This window comes from Hypanus sabinus, chromosome 16 (genome assembly GCF_030144855.1).
Source record: "Hypanus sabinus isolate sHypSab1 chromosome 16, sHypSab1.hap1, whole genome shotgun sequence".
Lineage (NCBI taxonomy): Eukaryota > Metazoa > Chordata > Chondrichthyes > Myliobatiformes > Dasyatidae > Hypanus > Hypanus sabinus.
This window is the reverse complement of record NC_082721.1, coordinates 71,078,741-71,096,907: the sequence shown is the minus strand read 5'-3', so window position 1 is coordinate 71,096,907 and position 18,167 is coordinate 71,078,741. Positions and strand designations below refer to the sequence as shown.

The following is an 18,167-nucleotide window of genomic DNA, read 5'->3' as shown; positions in this document are numbered from 1 at the left end:
TGGGGTGTGGATGACGGAGGCACCGAATCCGCAGATTCCCACATCGATGGAAGCCCGTAGCCGCACTTAGTATCGGTGTTATCTGGGCTCTCTCAGTGTTGCCACTCACGAAAACACGGATTACGAACATGGATATAAAACAATGTAAAGAATCGCCTTAAATGTGGAAACGTTGGCTAAAACGGAATGGTTTATAAATCGGCGATACTGGAAATATTCACTAAGTTGGCAGTGTCTGTGAAGACAGAGAACCTAATAGTGTTTAATTAGGTAGGCCATAGACCAGGATCGGTAATTCCGTTAACAGATACTGCTTAAGCGGAATGTTTCTAGAGTGCTCCTGTTAAGATTTCCAGCGACCACATAAATTTTAAAGAAATTGCAGGGCTAGAAATCACAACTGGAACAAAAAAAAATGGAAATAAGCCGAATGTCAGGCAGCACCTGTGAGACGGTTGCAAAGTTAATCTTTCTTGTCAAAGAATTCTCAGTGTAAAAATAATAGTGTTAAATTGTGGATGTAGTGCAAACGGAATACTTTTGATCAGATAGTGCCAGAATTGTGGTTGTGATAAAGTTGGTGAAATCACCTTATTACAAATTAATGGGGACTTTTAGAAAGAGATTAAAGGTATAGGAATTGCTCTGTAGACCAGGCAGCTTCAATGGCAAGAGAAAAGTAGAGTTAGTTTTACATGCTGCTGAATTAGTCAATCTCAAGTTCTAGATTATTGTCATCTGACTACTTGTATGCAAACAAATAAGGCAATATTTTTCCGGATCTTGGTGTACCCACAAAACATAGTTACACAGCATATAAAACAAAATATTACCACAAATCAATTAGTAAAATGTAATTGAATGAGTATGTAGTCCACAACACTGGTAAACAGTCCTAGTGATGAGACCTTGGGGTAGCAGGTTATTCTCACAACCTCAGGGAAGAAGCAGTTACCCAGTTTGGCAGATCTACTCATCCTTCCTGATGGTATTTGGTCAAAGAGATTGTGGGATGGGTGGTAGGTGTCCTGAACAATGCTTTGGGCCCTTTGTATACAACACTCCTAGTAAATCATAATTGGTAGGGAGGGAGACCTTGGTGATCCTCTCAGCGGTTTTTACTGTCCTCGGTAGGGTCTTGTGGTCCGATGCCTTGCAGCTTTCGTACCACACAATGATGGAACCAGACAGGACACACTTGATGGTACTGTAGAAAGTTAGAATGGGGACTGGAAGCCTTGTATCCCTTAATCTCCTCAAAGTGAATGTGCTGCTGTACTTCCTTGACTAGATGAGGAAGTGGTCCAGATTAGATTGTCCATTATGTGCACACCAAGGAACTGTGTGCTCTTCACTCTCTCCTTGACAGAAACATTGATGTGCAATAGAGAGTGGTCAGCCTTCACCTTCCTGAAGTCCCAGTCTTCTCTAGTCTTGTTCACTTTGAGACTCAGGTCATTGTTCTCACATCAGTTGACAAGTCTCTCCACCTCCTCTGTATGTTGACACATTATTATTGCTGTTGAGGCTAACCATTGTAGTATCATCACAAACTTAATGTTGTTTGAGCAGTGTTGTGAGTCACCGGAAGGCTGAGCTGACTGCCTGGGGGGTGGGGGGGGGGGCGGCACCAGTGCTCTGCTTTATGGAGCTTGAGATGTTGCTGCCAACCCTGACAGGCAGGGGTCTTTCCATCAAGAAGTCCAAGATCCGGTTACAGAGAGGGTTGTTAAGTCCCAGTAAGAACATTTTACCCACAAGCCTCTAAGAAATTATTCTGTTAAACACCAGTCTGAAGTCAATGAACAACTTCCTGGCATATGAGGCATCATTTTTTAGGTGGGACAGGATAGAGTGGAGGGCATAATCAGTGCAATGGTTTGAGCAGTGGGTGAATCAGAAAGTGTCCAATGTAACTGGAAGCTGAGATTTTATATGATCCTTTACCAACCACTCAAAGCATTTCATGATTGTTGAAGTCAGTTCCTCTGTGCAGTAATTATTTAGACCCTATTGATGTTCTCTTGGGCAATGGAATGATGGTGTTTGAAACCTGGAAGAACAGTTGACCACTGTAAAGAGATATTAAAGATGTTTGTTGAGACTTCTGTCCCTCACCACAAATATAAACAACAGAAAATGTTGAATTTGATCTAGTGTCCAGAAAACTGATAACTGCCTAGAAGGAAGAGAAGTTGCCCTTGGAACAATGCAGAAAGCTATGGACAGATAGCTTAGAATAGAAGCAGAATGAAGAATTAAAAGTTACAGGCAACTGAAGCTTAATGTTTGCCCTAGGACTAAACTTGGGTGTTCTGCTAAGTGGACACCCTATGTCACTCCACAGTAGAGGTGGAGAAATCAGTACACTAAATAGAAATAACACACACAAAATGCTGGTGGAACACAGCAGGAGAAGCACTGTCGACGTTTTGGGCTGAGACCCTTCGTCAGGACTAAATAGAAATGAAGGTCTTTCTGAATGGTGAGAAGGGATAATGTAAAAGAGCAGGTGTTTTATCTCCTGTGGTTGCATGGAAACGTGTCACAACAAGGTATGGTTGGTACACATGAAAGAGCAGACCCAGATCAGTGCAGGTACTGAAATGAGAGAGGAAAGGAAGGTGTATCTGGTGGTGGAATCTTATTGAAGGTGCTGAAAACTGAAAAGGAAGATGAGATACACTAGTTGATGATGAGAACAAATGTGAGCCTTTTCCTTGTTGTGTCTGGAATAGTGGCTTAGAACAGAGGTGTGGGAAATAGAGCAGGTATGGTCAAGGGCTATGTCCAAGGGTTATAAAGTGGAACTCATGGTTTAGAAAAGGAAAGTATTTTAGAGGCACTTGTATAGAGAAACTTAACAAACTGTGCCATAGTTCCTGAGTAGACATTGGATTGTGCATAATTGGATACTTGACAAGGGCCAAAAAAAAGAAGTTAAGTTTAAGCAGAGCGGCCATTCTGTGAGTGGGCCTGTGTTAGAGTAGGGAGTTGAGCCTTTGGCTTATTGTTATTTATTCTTTCTTTCTTATTGAACATTTAGAGCAATAGGGATGCAAGGAAGGATAACGGAATGCTCTTTTTACAAGATGTGGGAAGGCAGGGAGACCTACGTAAGTCTCTGGCAACTATACCTGCAAGAAGTGAGTCCAGCTGCAGCCTCTAACAGACCGTGTTGAGGATTTGCAGCTGGAACTGAATGAACAGATCATGTGAGGGGCTCAGGGTTGATAGGACATACAGTGAGGTAGGTACACCCAAGGAGCAGATTACAGATAAGTAGGTGACAGTCAGAAGGGGGAAAGGAGATAGACAGCTGTGCAGCGTATCCCTGTGGCCATTCCCCTCAACAACAGGTTTGGATATTGTTGGGGGGTGGGGGGGTGGGAATGACCTCACAGAGGAAAGCCACAACTGTCAGGTCCCTTGCACTGTCTGGCTTTGTGGCTGAGATGGGAAGAGGGAGAAGAGGCAAGTTGTAGTGATAGGGAAATAAAAAGGAGGTTCTGTGGATGAGAACAAGATTCCTGGATGGTATGTTCCCTCCTCGATGCTAGGTTATGGACATGTTGGATCGAATCCACAGCATTCTTAGTGGGAGGTTGTGTTCCACGTCAGTACAAATGACAGGTAGGAGGGGTGAAAAGGTCCTGCAAAGTGAGTTCAGACAGTTCAATGCTAAGTTAAGGATAGGACCTCCAGGGTTGTGATCTCAGGATTGCTACCTGTGCCTTGTACTAGTAACGCCAGAAATAGGAAAATCAGAGTTTAACACGTGGCAGGAGGGAGGGCTTCAGATTTTTGGATCTTTAGGCTCTTTTCCAGGGAAGGTGGGACCTGTACAGAAGGGTCAGTTTGTTACTGAACTGGAGGGGGACTAATATCCTAGCGGGAGGGTTTGCTACACAGGGTGAACGGCGTGGGGGATGGTTAAACTAGAGTTGCCGGGGGATGGGAACCAGCACAGATAGTGGAGTGGTTGTAGAGAAAGATTTTGTTAAACCTACATACAAAGTCAGGAATCAATAAGTCAAGCATGGTGGGACTAATGTTCTGAACTGCGAGGAGTGTTGTAGGAAAGGTGGATGAGCTTAGGGCCTGGATCAGCATGTGGAATTATGACATTGCAGCCTTTGGTGAGACTTGGTTGTAGGAGGGGCAGTACTGGAAGTGTTCTGGAGCTCTGTTGTTTTAGACGTGATAGAGCGAGGGGAATTAAAGTGGTAGGGTTGATGTTACTAGTCAGGGAATATGTCACAGCAGTGCTCACTCAGGACAGGAGATCTTGTCTAATGAGGTTTTATGGATGAAATTAAGGAATAAGAAATGTATGACCACATTAAATGGATTATATTATAGACCAGCCAACAGACTGGGATTGAGTACATAGAAGTCCCAACTAGAGCGAGTGCAAGAGATCTCCAATTAGGAAATGAGTCAGGGGAGGTGACAGAAGTTTGTGTTGGGGAACACTTTGCATCTAGTGATTATAATGCCATTAGTTTTAAGTAATTATGGAAGAGGACAGGTCTGGTCCACAGGTTAAGATTCTAAATTGGAAGAAAGCCAATTTTGATGGTATCAGAAAGGATCTGGCAAGTGTGGATTGGGACAGGTTGTTTTCTGACAAAGGTGTAGTTGGTAAGTTGAAGGACTTCAAAGGTGGAATTTTGAAATTACAGAGTGTGTGTGTCCCTGTCAGAAATACAGGCAATGACATTAGGTTTAGAGACATTAGTTTTTGAGAGATATTGAGGCTCTGGTTAAGAAAAAAGGAGGTGCGAAACTGGTTTAGGTAGGTAGGAACAAATGAGGTTCTTGAGTATAAGAAATGCAAGAGAACACTTAAGAAAGAAATCAGGAGGGCTGAAAGAAGGCATGAGGTTGCCCTTGCAGACAAGGTGAAGGATAAAACTAAGGGCTTCTATGGATATATTAAGAGGAAAAGGAGAGCAAGGGCAAAATTGGTCCTCTGAATGATTGGAAGAGATGGAGGAGATCTTAAATGGATTTTTTTGCATCTGTATTTACTCGAGAGATATTCACTAAGTCAATAGATGTGAAACAATGCAGACCCTATACAGATTACTGAGGAGGAGGTGTTTGTTGTCTTGAGGCAGATTAGGATGGATAAATACCCTGGGCCCAACAAGATGTTCCCTCAACCCTGTGGGAGGCTAGTGCAGAAATTGCAGGGACTCTAATAGAGATACTTAAAACAACCTTAGCCATGGGTGAGTTGCAGAGGATTGATGTGCTAATGTTGTTCTGTTGTTTTACAGAGGCTCTAAGAATAAGCCAGGAATTATAGGCCAGTAAGCCTGACATCAGTAGTGGGCAAGTTATTGGAAGGTATTCTAACTTTTGGATTTAGAAGTATTTGGATAGACAGGAATTGATTAAGAATAGTCAACATAGCTTTGTGCATGGTAAGTCATGTCTAACCATGAGTTTTTCATGGAAGTTACTAGTGAAGTTGATGAAGGTAAGGCAGTGGATGTTGTCTACATGGACTTCAGCAAGGCCTTTGACAAGATCCCACATGGGAGGCTGGTCATGGCGGTACAGTTGCTGAGCATTCAAGAAGAGGTGGTAGCTTAGATTAGACATTGGCTTTGTGGGAGGAAACAGAAAGTGGTAGTAAATGGTTGCCTCTGTAACTAGAGGCCTGTGACTAGTGCAGTGCTGCAGGAATCAGTGCAGGGTTCGTTGTTGTTTGTCATCTGTATCAACAGTCTGGTAAACTCACGGATGACACCAAGATTGTTGGTGTGGTTGAAAACTATCAAAGCTTGCAACAGGATCTGAACCAACTGTAAAAATGGGTTAAAAAAGGCAGATGGAATTTAATGCAAACAAGTGTGAGGTATTGCATTTTGGGAGGACCAGCTAGGATAGGTTTAACACGATGAGTGCTAGGGTACAGAAGTGTGCTATAGAACAGAGGGATCTGGGAATATAGATTCATAATCCTTGAGAGTGGCCTCACAGGTTGATAGGGTCGTAAAGAAAGCTTTTGGCACATTGTCCTTCATAAATCAATGCAGTGAGTACAGGGAATGTGATGTTATGTTGAAATTGTATAAGACTGTTGAAGCCTAATTTGGAATATTCTGTTCAGTTTTGGTTATCTACCTACAGGAAAGATGTAAATAAGATTGAAGGATGCAGAGAAAATTGAGAAGGATATTGCTGAGACTTAAGGACCTGTGTTATACAAAAAAGTTAAATAGTTTAGGACTTTGTTCTCGAGAATGTAGAAGGTTGAGGGAAGATTTGATAGAGGTATACAAAATTATGAGGAGTATAGATAGGGTAAGCACAAGCAGTCTTTTTCCACTGAGGAAGGGTGAGACTACAGCTGGAGGTCATAGGGTAAGGGTGAAAGGCAAAATGTTTAAGGGAACGTGAGGGACAACTTTTTTAATTAGAGAGTAGTGAGAGTATGGAATGAGCTGCCAGCACAAGCAGTGGATGTGGGGTCATCTTCAACATTTAAAGAGAATTTGGATAGGTACCTGTATGGGAGGAGTATGGAGGTCTATGGTCTGGGTGCAGGTTGATGGAACTAGCAGATTAATTACTCAGTGTGGGCTAGATGGGCTGAAAAGCTTACTTTTGTGCTATAGTGTTCTGTGACTCTATGAGTCTAAATGGGAAGATAAACAGGAATTAAGAGACAGTTTATTAGCACAGCCCGCTCTTCAATGTACTATCTACCTTCTCTGCAACTTGAGATAACATATTCTGTCTTCAAATTATGTTGAAGTCTTTTATTTTGTGGCATTAACTTCTTTTCCAGGGATTCTGCCAAAACTGCTGAGTGTTTTTTTGTATTTGCAGTTTTGATTCCAGGTTTTATTTGTTTAATTTAAAGATCACTTAGGTACCAATGTGGAATTTTAGAAAAGCCTAATGTCAAAGTTAAGGCATAAAATCAACTTTGTAGGCATTGTTTATTGTTTTCTACATTTATCAAATGTGAATGCTCTAATTAAGTATTGGATTAGCATTACCTGCCGGTATTACTTATGATGGCGAATGCACATTGTTCAGTAAATCATTGGAAACTGAAGATTCAACAGACTGTACTTACTGTAATCAAGAGCAAAAACACACTTCTGCAGGAACTCCGCATCTGTGGAGGCAGGCAGGTGATGGATGGCCTTCCTCAGGTCCTAATGCAGAGTCTCACCCTGAAACATCGACTATCCCTTTGCCTCTACAGATTCTGTTTGATCTGCTGAGATCCTCCAACAGTTTGGTGTTTGCATTGAGAACTGAATATTGAATGAGATATATTCCTCCAAAGTATTTTGTGAGATACATTTGTTATTCCCAGTATCTAAAGTTTCTTTGAATGTATTACCTAACCTCGATAAATACACTACTGTCAATCTAATCAACATTGAAAATGTCCATTCATTTAGAATTTTTTGTTCATGCCAGTATTGCAGCACCTTACCTGGCTCTGATATATTATTGCCTTGAGAGAGCATACAGTTGCAAGGAAAAGTTTGTGAACCCTTTGCCATTACCTGGTTTTCTGCATTAATTACTCATAAAACGTGACCCAATCTTCATCTAAGTCACAATAATAGACAAACACAATCAGCCTAAACTATTAACGCACGAACAATTGTACTTCTCATCAATGCTGAGTATACTTTTTAAACAATGATAGTCTAGGTTCAAAAAAAAATGTGAACCTCTGGGATAATGCCATCTACAAAAGCTATTTGAAGTCAGGTGTTAATCAATGAACTGAGATTGGAGGTGTGGGTTGTAGAGATGTCCTTCCCTGTAAAAATGACACGCAAAGTCAGTTTACTGACAGAGCCTGTTCTTCTCAAGAAAGATCTGTTTATGGGTACCATGACTTTTGGAGGACCTTAGAAAAATTTTAGAGATGCATGAAGTTGGAAAAGGCTACAAAAGCATTTCTAGACCTGAGTGTTCATCGGGGCACAGTAAGAAAAACTGTGTTACAAATGGAAGGAATTCAGTACTGTTGCTACTCTCCCTAGGGGTGGGTGTCCTGCAAAGATCACACCACGAGTGGAAAGTGCAATACTGAAGGTGGTGAAAAAGAACCCAAGGGTAACAGCAAAAGATCTGGAACTTGCTGAAGTCTCTGTTCATGTGTCCACCATAAGAAAAACACTGAAGAAGAATGGTGTTCAGAGAAAGACACCATGGAAGAAACTATTTCTCTCCAAAAAGAAACATTGGTGTCTATATCACAAGGTTGTAAAAGACCACCTGGATGTTCCACTATGCTTCTGGGACAATGTTGTGTGGACAGATGAGACAAAAGTTGAAGTTCTTTGTAGAAATACACACCACTATGTTTGGAGGAAAAAGGGAACTGCACACCAACACCAAAATCTCATCCCAAATGTGAAGCATGGTGGAAGGAGCATCATGGTTTGGGATTGCTTTGATGCCTCAGGGCCTGGACTGGTTGCAATCATTGAGGGAACATTGAATTCAAAATTGTATCAAGACATTTTACAGGAGAATGTCAGGGTAGCAGTCTGTCACCTGAAGCTTAATAGAAATTCGATGACGCCACAAGAAAGTGATCTTAAACACGAGTAACTCAACAATTGAATGGTTTAAAAAGCAGAAAATTCATGTTTTGGAATGGCCAAGTCAGAATCCAGACCTTAACCTAATTGAGATGTTGTGGCATGACCTGAAGAGGACTGAGGACTGGTATCTCAGAAATATTGATGAACTGAAACAGTTTCGTATGGTGGAATGGTGTAAAGTTCCTCCTCGCTGTTAGGCAATTCTGATTAGTATCTACAGGAAACATTTGGTGGAAACTGTTGCTGCTAAATGAGCTACCAGCTATTAAATACAAGGGCTCACATAACTTTTTCTGGTCTGGACTGTGAATCATTAAACAACGTGTTCACTAAAGACATGAAAAGTACAATTGTTTGTGAGTTGTTAGTTTAGGGAGATTATGTTTTTCTATAGCTGTGACTTCGATGAAGACCAGACCATATTTTATGAGTAATTAATGCAGAAAGTCAGGGAATTGCAAAGGGTTCACAAACTTTATCTTGCAACTGTATTGCTTATTGTATTCTGGATTCTGAAAAGCCTTAAAGTTCAGGTAGATTTATTATCAAAGTACATATAAATCATCATGTACTGCCCTGAGATTCATTTTCTTGCAGTATTCACAGTAAATACAAAGAAACACAATAAAATCAATGAAAAACTGCACACAACAAAGATGTAAAGGACAACAAACTGCATATACAAAAAAAGAAAATAATAATAGTAATAAATAAGCAATAAATATTGATAATACAAGTAGTAGTGTCCTTAAGAGTGAATCCATAGTTTGTAGAATAAGTTCAGTGTTGTGAGTGAAGTTGAATGTATTTAACCCTCTGGTTCAAGAGCCTAATGACTAAGGGTAATAACTGTTTCTGAACTTTTCTGTAAATCAGTTCTTTATCCATAGTAAATGTTCTTGCTCCAAGAACAGAATTGTAGATTTGGGATCTCTTTGTTTCTGAAAAAGCATTTATTGCTGAAGAAGAGCAACTGCTGTTTACGCACATCTTGCCTTTTATAAATTTCTCTCGATAGTTAGTTTGAACTCCAGGGTTATTTCAAGTGCACCGTTGTTTGCATCAGATTCCAACCAAGAAAAATATTTTCGTAAAACAGTCTGCAGCGACCAGAAGGATTCTTCCTTTTTTTAAATTGTATCCTCAAAATGGACTGCAAAAAAATCCCTTTAGTGGGGTTTTTTCCCCTCAATAATAGAAATTTTTGTGTCTTTTTGCTATGAATTGTTAAGAAGAGTTGTGGTTCTTTTTTTCTTTATATTAGCTTAATACTATACTACATATGATTTTGATGGTGTATATTCCTTTCTTTGTACTTTTATTGAAATATGTATTTGAGATAACTTCTCTGACTTGTATTTATCCTTATTCTTTTAAATTAATAAAAAAGGATTGAAAATGAGAACAATCTGCCGATGCTGGAATTCTGAAGTAAAAACAGAAGGTGTTAGTAGTACTCAATAGGTTCTATAGAATTTGTGGAGAGAAAACAGAAATTAGTTTCAGGATGAAGACAAGTTGCATTAAATGGTATGAAATAAAACAGGAAATTTAATTGTTGGAATTGAATGAAGTATTTTTTTAATTAGTTTTTTTATACATTTTCTACATCGCTACAGATAAAAAACCCAGATCGAAATGAAGAGCATTAATACAGTGCAAAAATAAACATACAATAATAATATAATACAAAAGAAGATAATTGAAAAAGCACCCAAATTGAAGACATGTAAAATTAGTATCCCCACCAAGCCCCGCAACAACAAAAAAACTCCAGACCAACCACAACACAATATAGAGAACATAAATCAGGACATTCAACCCCCCAAAACTGTAAATACACTTAGCAACAGAAGATATTGATGCCTACTACCAAAAAAAAGGAGCTGAAAGCAAGGGACCGGAAAAAAAAACCTTAGTTAAGAGGAAGGTTATGAAAGTACTCAATAAAAGGTCCCCAGACATTACGGAACTTTGTATCCGAATTAAGAACTGAGTAATGAATTTTTTCAAGGTCTAAGCAGGACATAATATCATTAAGCCATTGAGCATGCGTGGATAGGGCAACATCTCTCCATCTAAGGAGGATTAAACGTCTAGCCAGGAGAGAAGCAAAAGATAATATTCGACACTTGGTGGAACTCAGACGTAAATCTTTCTGAATTGAATGAAGTATTAAAGCTTTATTTAATAAAAGGGAAGTTTTAGATGGATTTGGGGATTTCCACAGAGAAGCTGAGTAGTGGAAGAATGAACTTTCAAATAAAACAATAGTGGAATTTGACATTTTCTAGACCAATGGTTTAGATACGCCATATGTACTTGTGTAGTCTAGATTTTCTTATACTTGCTCTGTAATCAGGCATGGAAAAATGGACTCACAGGAGCACCATCTGAATGATAAGAATATAGAATCATAAAATCTTTAGCACAGAAATGGGTCCTTTCGATTCACCATATCTATTCAATTCCATTTCCATATACTGGACTTGTATCCTTCTGCCAGGGGTTCCCAACCTGGAGTCCACAGAGTGTTTGTTGGTAAGGCTCCACAGCATAGAAAAGGTTGGGAATCCCTGCAGGTTCCTGTATCTGTCCAAATGCCATGTCAACACCTGTCTCCACCAACTCTTCTGGCAGCTCGTTCCAGATAATCACCCTGCTGTGTAAAAATTACTGACTATGACACCAAGACTTATTTTTTCTTTTAAAAACATATGTTAATGAGCATTGCCTTCAACATTAGTCATTGTCCTGGTGAATTTAAAAAGAATACGGGAATGGAGCCCATATGCTTAGAAAGACTGTGGGAAGCAGAGATTTGGTGTTTTTAAAATTATTGTGGGAAAAGAGCTCTGATAAGTTTAAAGGGGTCATAAGAGAGGAGTAGGGTTCTAGTGACATTAAAGGGATGTCTAGGGCCCTAGTGAGGTTAAAAGAGTGTGACAGGTCACCAAAGAGTTTAAGAAGAACATAGGCTAGAGGCTCAGTGAGGTTAAAAAGAGCATGGTAGCAAGCCCCAGTGAGTGTAAGGTTCTTAGGAACAAGTCCCTAATGATTTTGAAAGGATCATGGACTTGAGTTCCATTGAGTTTAAAGGAAATGTGGAAAACATTATATCAGAGGACTTGTCCTGGGACCAGCATATAAATGCCATTTCAAATAAATCACAGAAGCACCTCTAATTTCTGAGAAGTTTACACAGATTCAGCACGTAATCTAAAACTTTTATATATGTACAGTAGAGAGTATCCTGACTAATATCATGGCCTGGTATGGAAACACCAGTGCTTAAGAAAAGAAAAGCCTACAAAAAGTGGTTAAGACTGACAGCCCAGTTTATCACAGGAAAAATCTTCCTCACCTTTGAGCACGCCTACAAAGAGCGCTGCCAACAAGAAAGCAGCATCTATCATCAAGGACCCATAAGACAAAGGAGCAGAAGTCAGCCATCCGGCCCATCGAGTCTGCTCAGCCATTTCATCATGAGCTGATCCAATCTCCTCTTTAGTCTCATTCCCCCACCTTCTCACCATAACTTTTGATGCCCTGACTACTCAGATACCTATCAATCTCTGCCTTAAATACACCCAATGACTTGGCCTCCACTGCCTTCTGTGGCAACAAATTCCATAGGTTCACCACCCTCTGGGTAAAAAAATTTTTTTTGCATCTCTTCTGAATGGGTGCCCTGCAATCCTCAAGTCATGTCCTCTCGTACCATTCTCCCCCACCATGGGAAACAACTTTGCCACATCCACTCTGTCCATGCCTTTCAGCATTCAAAATGTTTCTATGAGGTAACCCCTCATTCTTCTAAACTCCAAGGAGTACAGTCCAAGAGCGGTCAAACGTTCCTCATATGTTAACCCTCTCATTCCTGGAATCATTCCAGTGAGTCTTCTCTGAACCCTCTCCAATGTCAGCACATCCTTTCTTAAATAAGGAGCCCAAAACTGCACACAGTATTCCAAGTGACCCACACCACCAGGTTCAGGAACAGTTATTTCCCTTTCACCATCAGGCTCCTGAACCAGTATGGATAATTTCTTTCACTTCAACTGTGAGCAGATCATTGAATACAACCTATGGACTTACTTTTAAGGTCTCTTCAACTCCTTTTCTCCATTATTTATTTATTATTTGTTTGTCTTTGACACATTGGTTGCTTGTTAGTCTGTGTAGTTTTTCATTGGTTTCTGTTTTTTACTGTGAATGAAAATGAATCTCGGTTGCATTTGACAAGTGTGTAAATTGATAATTTACTTTGAGAAAGTGGTGGAAGTAAGGTTAATGTCTGCATTTCAGTAAGTGTCTGGGTGATCAGTTAACTTGCCTAGGTACAGAAGACTATGGGCCAACTGCAGAGAGATGGAATTAATAAGGGTCAGTGTTTGCTGGTTGTGTGGACGCAGTGGACTAAAAGCCGTTTCCATGCTAAAAGACTTTAAAGGCTCTAAGGGCCAATGTGCCATTTGTCTTTCTAAGTGCTTGCTGCACTTCTGCTAACCTTTGTGATTTGTGGACAAGAACACACGGAAAATGATATGGATGGTCCTGGTAAACAGAGTCTGATTACAGCTATTTGCAGGTAGATTTACTATGGACATGTGGGAGTCATTCACCAAAGAAGAAGTGAGGATTTGTTGCTGTAAAAGTGAAAGGCAAGGAAGGCAACTTCCTGAATGTCAAAGAATATAGATGGTTGAATAAAGAAAAAATGAAGCACTTGTCAGGAATAAGGAACTCAAAACAGAGGGGACCCTTCGGGAGTATAAGAAGTTTTAGAGGGCAGTTACAAAATCAGGATAATACTACTGACAGGTAAGGCTGTGGTAGATGGTGCCAACAATGTGACCAAGGGCAATATCCTTCAAACAGTTCACAAACTACTGCTTTCACTTTTACTTTGTCTTTTTTTCTTCAAATGTGGTTCTGCTACTCCTGTTGCAGCCTGTGATCTACATTTTGGTGGACTGGCTTGGACTGATTGAATGATCTGACACATTGCTGTCTCTCAGAGGGTTCGGTTTCAAGTGAAGTGTGCGGTCTGGAGGTTAAGAAACCTGGAGACTCCATTTCTTGCCAGTCTCATTGAGTTAGATTGAAAACATTGAGGATGACAGCAGATGACAAGCAAGTGCTTGGCGCTGTCTACCTGCGAGTGACTGTTCTCTCTCTCGTTCTCACTTGCTGTTGGAAGAAAGTGTCAGCGTGTGGCGGTTTCTGTCTCCCTCTTATCTGCTGCTCTGAGTCAAGGTCCCTGTGTTCGAATCATGTCCCTCTCCCTCTCACCTTCACCCTTCTCCTCCCTCTCTCTCTCTCTCTCTCTCCCCCCTCTCCCTCTTTCCCCCTTCCCCCCTCTCCCTCCCCCCCCCCCCCCCAGTGCTGTTGGAGGATGTTGCTGGAGTCCTGGGTCTGGGTCAAGGTTCAGTTGACGTGGTTTGTGGATTCGACTCTGTAGTTCACGTGATGTTGTGTTTCTGCTTTCTGGTCACCCCTTTGTTTTTTGCAATTTTTGATCGGGATGTACTGGCTCTGCAGCCTGAAGTTAACAAATGACACATCACTGGATTGAACTGAACTGAAATGAAATGAATATGCCTGGAGTGCTTTGATGATCTGTGTTTTTTTTAATCAGTTTTAGACAAATCCTAGGGTTGTATAAAGCATACATAGTTTGATTATAAATGTACTTTGAATCTAATGTGAAACCTGAAGACAGAGGAACAGAACTAGGCTGTTCAGTCCATTGAGTTTGCACCACAATTCTCCTGCCTTCTCCTTGTAACTAATAACCCCTTTACCAATTAAGATCCTATCAGTCTGTCCCTTAAATACACTCCCTTCAGAGGCCTCTGTTCGTCAGTTCGACAGGCTGAAGCGATTCCTCTACATCTCCATTCTAATGAAACATAATTTTTTCTGAGGCTGTGCTCTGAGGTCCTACACTCTTCTAAAGGATATATTCTCTCCATGTCCATTCTATCCAGGCCTTTCAGTACTTGGATTTTAAGGAGGTCCCCCCTCATCCTTTGAATTCCATCATTCCAAGCACAGAAACATCAAATGCTCCGTGTGTTAAGCCTTTCATTCCCAAAGTCATACTCATGAACCTCCTCTGTTTCCTTCCAGAGTCAGCACATCTTTCCATAGATATAGGGCCCAAAATTACTCACAGTATTCCAAGTGTTTCCTGACCAATGTCTTTCAAAGCCTCCACAATATATCCTTGCTTTTATATTCCAGCCCTCTAATGCTGCATTTGTATTCCTTAATCCTGACTCGACCTGCAAGTTAACATTAAGAGAATCCTGAACCAGTTTCTTTCAACTTCCGGTTTATGAATTGTCACCCCATTTAAAAAATATTCTATATCTTTATTCTTTCTGCAAATGAGTTCTGATACAGGGCTTTGACAATTCCATTCCTCCCATAGATGCTGCATGACCTGCTGAGTTCATCCAATGGATTGTTTGTTGCATAACCATGTTCTATTCTCCCTGCCAATTCTTTGTTCATGTCCAAATCCTTATGTGGACTTCTTACCTCCCCAGTGCTGCCTGTCCCTCTGTCTATCTTTGTATTGTCTACAAATCTGGCCACAGTGCTATCACTTATTTCATCCAGATGATTAACGTATAATGTGAAAAGTAGTCCCAATATTGACCCCTACAGAACTCAGTCACCTGCAGTTATCCTAAAAGGAACCCTTTGTTCTCACTCTTTGCCTTCTGCCAGTGTTCTATTTATGCTGGTACCTTGCTTTTAACACCTTGCTTTATCTTATTTTGCAGCCTTACATGTGGCACATTGTTAAAGACCATCTGAAAATCTGAGTAAATCATGTCTTCTGACTGTACTTTGTCTAACTTTATTGTTACCTCAAATAATTCCAACAGATTTGTCAGGAAGGATTTCCCCTTAACAGAACTTTGCTGGCATTGTTCTGTCTTACTATGTACTTTCAAATCTTACTAACCCCATCAGGCTAACAGGCTTTAATTTCCTGTATTTTAACACCTCCCTTCTTAAACAGGGGTGTGATGTTTGCAATTCAACAGTCCTGTGGAACCCTCTCCATTTCCAGTGTTTCTGAAAGGTCTCTACCAAAGCCTCCACAAACTCTTCAGTTACCTCTTTCAGAAACTTAGGATGTAGTCCATCTAGTTCAGATGATTTATCCACCTTCAGGCCTTTCAACTAGCTTCTTTGGCGTGGTAATACCACTAGACTCACCTCTGCCCTCTGCTCCTCCTGATTTCTAGCATGTTACTGGTATCTTGCACCGTGAAGACTGATGCAATGTACCAATTTTGTTCCTCTTCTATTTCTCTGTTTCCCATTTCCACTTCACTAATGTCCACTCTATATATATTTGAAAATATAAATTTTGCATTTTTTTATTATTGGCTAGATTATCCTCATATTTAATCTCCTCTCACAGATTTTAATTTACTATTGATTTTTTTTAAGCTTCCGGCTAATTATCTTATTGTCTGCCTTCTCTTTTGCTTTTATCCTGACACCGACTTCCCTTGTCAGCCATGGTTGTCTCTGCCGCTTTTAGTATGCTACTTCTTTCTAGCAGTAAAATTCCGCTCTCTCCTGAGTTACAGAAAATCTACAAAGCAATTTATGAGTATATTAAAGCAAGATGGACTAAAGGGGAAAACCATGCATGGAAGAGAGGATGTCGATGAGGTCTAAAATTAATATTTTTCATTTGGATTCATGAAAGAGAAGGGATGGGATGGTGGTGAAATTCTAGACAGTGTTATCATTAAAAAGTAGGTATTTGCTGTCTTAGCGGGCTTATAGTTAAATAGGTTCCTTGAGCCTGATGAAGTTATCCCAGGGAGCTATGGGAAGTAAGGGAGGAGATTACTGGGGTTTTGGTAAAGAATTAAATCTTTGGCCACAGGGAAGGGGCCAGAGGAATGGAGTACAGCTTAATTGGCTCCCTTATTCATGAAGATCAGCAGGGCTAAGCTAAGTCAGTAATTTACCATTGGAACATTATTGAGTAAAGGCGTTAATCTGTACTTGGAAAGGCTGGCATTAATTAAAGGCCTCTTGGTTTTATGACTGGGAAATCCTGTCAGACCAATAAGATTGAATTTTTTTTAAAAAGAGAAAATGTAATGCTGTTGATGTAGCTTGTCAAAGGCTTATAAAGTCTATGCAGGATCTCATAAGGGAGACTGGTCCAAAGTTTAAAGACTATGGGATCCAGAGCAGGTTGGCAAATTGAGTCCAAAATTGGCTTGGTAGTCAGATGCAAAGGATGATTGTTCTTGTGATTGGAAGCCTGTGAACAAAATTGTTACACTAAGTAATGATTTAAATATGAATGTAGGAGGCATAATTAGTAAGCTTGTAGATGACACAAAAATACATAATATCATTGATATGAGGAGGATAGGCACAGGATAATATACAACAGTTGATAAGATTGTCACAGCAATGTCACATTGAATTTAATCATGATAACTGTGAATTGATGCACTTCAGAATTATGGAAAAACAGGGGGACCTCGGTGTATTAGTTCAAGGTCCCTGAAGTTAGCAGCACGGGTAGAAGGTTATGTTAACATTGGTTTGGGTATAACTGGAGTGCAGTATGCAGATCTGTTTACCACACTATAAGAAGGATATGATTGCACTGGAGAGGGTGGAGAGGATATATATCAGGATGTTGTCTTGAATGCAGCATCTTAACTAGGCTTGTTTACCTTGGTGTAAAGAAGGCTGAGGAGGGATCTGATAGAGTTATACAAAATTATGAGTGATATACAATTAAAGATGGGGTAGATAATAACAAAGGTATCTAAAACTAGAGCACATACAGTCTTTTGAACAGTATTCAGGCCCCCACAACTATTTTACCATTTTACTGCCTCAATTTCTAAGTTTAAAATCTATTGAAATAGGATTTTTGAGCTAACCTACAAAGCTTGTGTGAAATTAAAGCATCATATGAAATTAAAAGAAAAATTCCAAAATCTGTCAACAATTTTAAAATTTTAAAACCAAAATTGTGAGACTGAAAAAGCATTTATCCCCTTTGTAATTACTATACTACACTAACTGTCCTCAGACAGTTAGTTGATGTAGAAAATTGGAGGATCACTGTTTTCAATGAATTCATAAGAATAAGTACCACCCCACCTCCCGGTAAGGTCCAATAGTATGGTACATTTTCAACAGACCAAACCAAAGTGAAGACAAAAGAGTATTCAAGACCAGACAGGGAACTTATAGAAGAGAAGCACAAATCTGGGGAAGATGGAAGCCGCTAAATACAGGGAATTCCTGGATTTTAAAAAAACTGCTAGCCTCTGCCTGAAAGCTTAAACTGGTGAGGAAGTTCATCTTTTAGCAAGGCAATGACCCAAAGCACACTGCCAGAGCAACATGGACTGGCTTCAAATGAAGAGAATTGATGTCCTTGAGTGGCCCAGTCAGAGTCCTGACTTTAACCCATTTGAACACCTCAGGCAAGACCTCAAGATTGCTGTCCATCACCACTCCCCAACGAACCTGGCACGGCTTTAGCAATTTTGTAAG

General features: G+C 40.2%; 1 protein-coding gene across 2 annotated transcripts in view; it reads left to right on the top strand.

Moving 5' to 3' along the window:
* The window catches only part of map2k7 (mitogen-activated protein kinase kinase 7), a 103,635-nt gene that overhangs the window by 2,624 nt on the left and 82,844 nt on the right, over positions 1 to 18,167 (top strand). The window lies entirely within an intron of this gene.